Source organism: Myotis lucifugus, unplaced genomic scaffold (genome assembly GCF_000147115.1).
Source record: "Myotis lucifugus unplaced genomic scaffold, Myoluc2.0 scaffold_52, whole genome shotgun sequence".
In the NCBI taxonomy this organism is placed as follows: Eukaryota; Metazoa; Chordata; class Mammalia; order Chiroptera; family Vespertilionidae; genus Myotis; species Myotis lucifugus.
In genome coordinates, this window is record NW_005871100.1 from 493,712 (window position 1) to 499,711 (window position 6,000).

The window sequence follows — 6,000 nt, forward strand, 5'->3', positions numbered from 1 at the left end:
TTGAACTCAGATTTCTGGTCTTCCACTCTGTTATACTAACTATTGAATCACACCACAGAGCAGTAAAGGGTTGACTCTGTATTATTTTACAGTGCTTTTTTTTTGGAAAAAATTTAAAATAATTCTTTATTGTTGAAAGTATTACATATTCCTCTTTTTCCCCCCCATTGACCCCCTCCAGCCTGTCCTGCTCCTGCCCCAGGCCCCCCACTGCCCCATTGCCTGTGGCCATGGGCCATGAATATATGCATTCAAGGTTCTTGGTTGATTACTTCCCACCCACACACCCTCCCCTCCCCTCCCTCCGAGGTTCCCCACTCTGTCCCATGCTTCCATGTCTCTGGGTCCACTCGGTTCATCAGTTTATTTTGTTCATTAGATTCCACATATGAGGGAGATATGTGATACTTGTCTTTCTCTGACTGATTTCTTTCACTTAGCATGATACTCTCCAAGTCCCTCCATGCTGTCTCAAATGGTAAGGGATTCTTTTTTACTGCTGCATAGTACTCCATGGTATAAAAGTACCACAGCTTTTTTATCTACTCATCTACTGATGGGCACTTGGGCTGTTTCCCAATCTTAGCTATTGTAAATTGTGCTGCTATGAACATAGAGGTGCATACATTCTTTCTGATTGGTGTTTCAATTTTCTTAGGATATGTTCCTAGAAGTGGGATCACTGAGTCAAATGGCAGTTCCATATTTAATTTTTTGAGGAAACTCCATATTGTTTTCCATAATGGCTATACCAGTCTGCATTCCCAGTTGCAGTGTACTAGGGTTACCTTTTCTCCACATCCTCGCCGGCACTTGTCATTTGTTGATTTGTTGGTGGTAGCCATTTTGACAGGTGTGAGGTGATACCTCATTGTCTTTTTAATTTGCATCTCTCTGACCAGTGACTTTGAACATTTTTTCATACGTCTCTTGTCTCTTGACCATCTGTATGTCTTCTTTGGAGAAATGTCTATTTAGGTCCTTTGCCCATTTTTTAAAAAATATATTTTATTGATTTTTTACAGAGAGGAAGGGAGAGGGAGAGGGATAGTTAGAAACATCGATGAGAGAGAAACATCGATTCAGCTGCCTCTTGCACGCCCCCTACTGGGGATGTGCCCGCAACCCAGGTACATGCCCTTGACCAGAATCGAACCTGGGACCCTTCAGTCCGCAGGCCGATGCTCTATCCACTGAGCCAAACCAGCTAGGGCCCTTTGCCCATTTTTTAATTGGATTGTTTGTCTTCCTTTTGTTAGGTTGTATGAGTTCCTTATATATTTTGGATATTAACCCTTTATCAGATGTATCATTGCCAAATATGTTCTCTCATACAGTGTGCGCCCTTTTAGTTTTATTGATGGTTTCTTTTGCTGTGCAGAAGCTTTTTATTTTGATGTAGTCCCATTTTTTAATTTTCTCCTTAGTTTCCTTTGCCTTAGGACAGTGGTTCTCAACCTTCCTAATGCCGCAACCCTTTAATACAGTTCCTCATGTTGTAGTGACCCCCAATTTCATTGTTACAAATTGAACATAATTAAAGCATAGTGATTAATCACAAAAACAATATGTAATTATATATGTGTTTTCCCATGGTCTTAGGCGACCCCGTGAAAGGGTCGTTCGACCCCCAAAGGGGTCACAACCCACAGGTTGAGAACCGCTGCCCTAGGAGATGTATCCGTAAACATACTACTACAAGAGATGTCTGAGATTTTGCTGCCTATGGCTTCTTCTAGGATCTTAATACGGTGTCGGGTGAATTTCCCGCCAAAATATAAGATGGCGCGGGCAATTATTTAGGTTTCCCGCGCAAAATCAGATAAAATGAGAAAACAATACATTGGTACCCTAACGGTATTGTACTCGACCAGCGCCATAAAGTGTTCTCTACTTACAAGGGATTTTTATGATACCTATTACCCCAATGGGTATGAAACGGTTCGCATACACAGGTAGGTATCTTTGTGAACGGCAAACAAACAAATATTTGGTAATACGCAGTTACAATCGGCCCGAGTTTACACGTTTCCCGCACTCCACCGCAAATCTATATGAACCGAGTTAAGACGGCTCCCGCGGAGTACTCGCAATTTCACGCGAGCCGACTTAACTCGTTTCCCGCAATCCAAGTGTTTATTTTGTTTTAAATATATTTTATTGATTTTTTACAGAGAGGAAGGGAGAGGGATAGAGAGTCAGAAACATCAATGAGAGAGAACCATGGATCAGCTGCCTCCTGCATGCCCCCCACTGGGGATGTGCCCGAAACCAAGGTACACGCCCTTGACCAGAATCGAACCTGGAACCCTTCAGTCTGCAGGCCGACACTCCATCCACTGAGCCAAACCGGTCAGGGCTCTTCTAGGATTTTTATAGTGTCACAACTTACATTTTAAGTTTTTTATCTATTTTGAGTTTATTATAAGTATCTCATGGCTGCCTGTTTGGGTTTGTGACTATGTATAAGGTAGGTCTTTGGGTTTGTGACTATGTATAAGGTAGGACAGTGTCAAATGCTGTTTCTGGCTAATTAGAACAGGCAAAGATTCAAAGCCTCCAGACTGCCTCTGCCTACAGACTGATAGGATGTGACTTGAATTGCCCTGAAGCAAATTGTCCTCAGGTGTGGCCAGAGTTTTTTTTTTTTCCCAACAGGGTGGGCAGTTGTTTCTTCCTGGAGGCTAATGGTTAATTTCATCTCTTAATGGGCCTCAGGAACTCTGCATTGTGGGGCAAGGTGTTTACCAGTAGGGTGGGTCAGCTGTCTTCTCCCCAGGCAAAGCTGCTTGTATAGCTAATGCCTGCATGAGAAAGATGTCCTCCCCAGCGAGAGGGAATGTCTCAGCACTAGGAACCAGGGTGTCTGCCTTCTGAGCTCTTACTCCAGAACCCCCCAGTCCTGGCTTCTGCTCACTGAGCTCCGGTCCACTCTGCCGGAGCATAAGGTAGGTGGCTTCACAGGGAATTTTGTGCATTGGCCCCTTAAGAGGGTACCTGAATTTCCAGCCGTCTCTCCCTGGCAGGCAGCAACTCCACTGCTTTTCACAGCTAGTTGTTATGCGTGTACCCTTCTCAATTCTGGTGCTCTCTGCTGGGGAGCCCAGCTTGGGGTTTAACCTCAGAGTTCTCAGTGGGAATCCCCCAGAGCTGAGATATCTTTCCGGAACTTTAGTTACTGTCCGTGGGCACCCGGCCAGCCCTTTCACCCCTCGCCCCTTCCAACCAGTCTATGTGGTCTCCACTTTCAGTCCTCGGATATAAGGGTTCTCTGCAGCGAGTCTTCCATTGATTATTCAGGATGTTTTGCTGTATTTTAGTTGTAATTCCAGTTCGTTCCTGGGAGCATGTCCATGCAGCATCTACTTACTCCGCCACCATTTTTAATCTTCTACACTGCTTTTTGAAAAAGGAACCTTTTTCATATTTTCAATACAAGGTGCCTTTTCATTGTCTAAGTGTAATGTGAATGGAAACATGGGCTCTAGAATCACACTTACGTGGAGTCTAATCCCAGTTAGTCATTTATTAGTTGTGAGTGTAGGTGGCTACTTAATGTCTCCGGCCTTAATTCTCTCGTATGTAAATTGGGAAAAATAACCACCTCTGGGATTGTAAAAATTAACAGATAACATGTATAAAGCATCCAGTATATTTTCAGTCATAGTAAGTGCTCAATAAATAAATGGTAATTATTACTATTATTTAAAGAGCCTCCAGATCAGCTTATTTTTATTTTTTCTAGGACAGCAATTCCATTTCAACAGTTCAAGCTACCGGTCACTTAGTCCATAACATTCCCCCCTCCTCAACACCCCCCCCCCCCCAGAACTGAGCCCTTAATCATCTTTGAATCTTTTGTCACAAAGCACATGCTAGGACACTAGGGCTCAAATGATATTTGTTGAATTAAGTGGTGTCAGTAGAGTAGGAAGTTATCTCTTGTCCCATAATTGCTGCCCTTGGGAGATGGGCCCCATTAACACTTCCTCAGAACAGCCCTGTTATTTGTCATTGGTTTTAGCCAGCTTCAAGGCCAGTGTCTCCTGAGGGTAGTAAGAACTGGGAAGCACCTTATTTTTCCCTCTACTGAGTCAACCTGGAGAGCTCCTTGGTGATTGCAGCTGGAAGTGTAACATTTAATTAGTGGAGAAAGTTGAGTCAGGCTGGAGGCAGCCTGTGCCAGCAAGAGGGTGAGGAAAGGCTGGGGGAGAAGTGACAGGCTCAGTGGGCAGTTTGGCCCAGGTTTTCACATCATCACAGGTGGTGATTGCAGAAGCTTGAGGAATGGGAACCACAAATGAGTCGCCCGGACCCTTCGTTTCTTCTGCCTGACATTTATTTAGGAAAATAGATGATGAGCTCCCGAGAGGTGAGGCCCTCATCCAACGAAGCCTGGCCTCCTGCTGGCCTAGTGGCAGGTGCTTGAGGATGACACAGGCTTGACTGAGATCTCTGGCCTCTCACATCACAGGACCTGGGGGTGCTGAGTTGGAACGGAGCTTTATAGATGAATGGTCTTGACTGAGGGTCTCAGGAGCTGAGCAGAACCAGTGCTTAGATCACTGGGACCTGGTTCAGAGCTCTTGGCTGTGCTATTTTGCATTCCTGACGGAGTGGTGATGGCTGGGTTACCTTGGATAAAATTACCGGCCTCTGCCCCAGAAGCTGATTGAGATCACTTGCACAGTTTGATTCCCATCAGGGCACATGCTTGGGTTGTGGGCTTGATCCCCAGTGTGAGGTGTGCAGAAGGCAGCCAAGCAATGATTTTCTCTCATCATTGATGTTTCTATCTCCCTTCCTTTCTGAAAAAAAATATATGTGTGTGTGTGTGTGTGTGTGTGTAATAAATCACCTGCACTTCCCCATGAGCATCCTAGAGATGTGTTTTCCCCATTTATTTCCCGTGTGGGTGCAGTACTATTGGAATGATGCCTCACCTGCCCCTCCGGGCCCCTCACACCTTGAAAAAGGCTGACAATTAGCAGCAGGAGGCCCAGGAGGAGGGGCTTAGATGGGACAGGAGCCTGAGAGGAAGCATGGCCCTAGCTGGTATGGCTCAGTGGATGGGGCATCAGCCCTCAACTGAAGGGTCCTGGGTTTGATTCCGGTCAAGGGCACGTACCTTGGTTGCAGGTTTCCCGGCCTTGATCGGGGTGGGTGCGGGAGGTAGCCAATCAATGTGTTTCTCTCACATCGATGTTTCTCTCTGTCTCTCCCTCTCCTGTCCACTCTCTAAAAATCAATGGAAACATAACCTTGGGTGGGGATTAACAACAACGAAAAAGTTAAATGAAGGAAGCATGGCAGTGGGGTGGGCCTGGTTTCTGATACCTGCTCTGTCTCTTCTCAGTAATGTGCTCTTGGAGAAGTTCCTTAACTCCAACCCTAGTGCCCTTCTCTGTCGGTAGGAATGATGACGTGTATTTCTGGGTTGTGTGAGAATCAAATGAGATCATGTACATGATAAATGTAGAGAGAACATGAAACATGAAATCCTAGAGTACCCAGTGCTGGGTGTGCAGTTGACACCCTCAGGTCACACAGGGCTTCCTCACTCCCTCCTGGGAACTCCCTCCGCTCAGGTCTCCTCTAGTCGTGCAGGTTGCATGTTACAGTGACAAAGGTCAATGCAGTTAGTGTTTTGTTGTTCTTAAGAAAAAAAGGGCAGGATATTTATTGTTTCACACAATTTAACATTCCAGTTACCCACATGGCTAGATGAGGGGTCCTAATGATGTCAGCAGGGGGTCTCCTTGGCTTAGCTCTGCTCTCATTGACTAGTCTCAGGACAGCTCTCCCCAGTGGAGATGAGAGCGAGGATGCAGGCCCCCATCCTGATGTGAGAAAGCCTTGCAGAAACAGCACCAATAGAAGTGATGGTAAGACAATGTTTTTGTAGGGGGCCCTGGAAACCTGATTTTTGCCACCTCTTGCTAAGCAGTCCCCAGGGGAAAGAAAGGATAATAAATAGCTTTTATTGCTCGGGCACAGTAG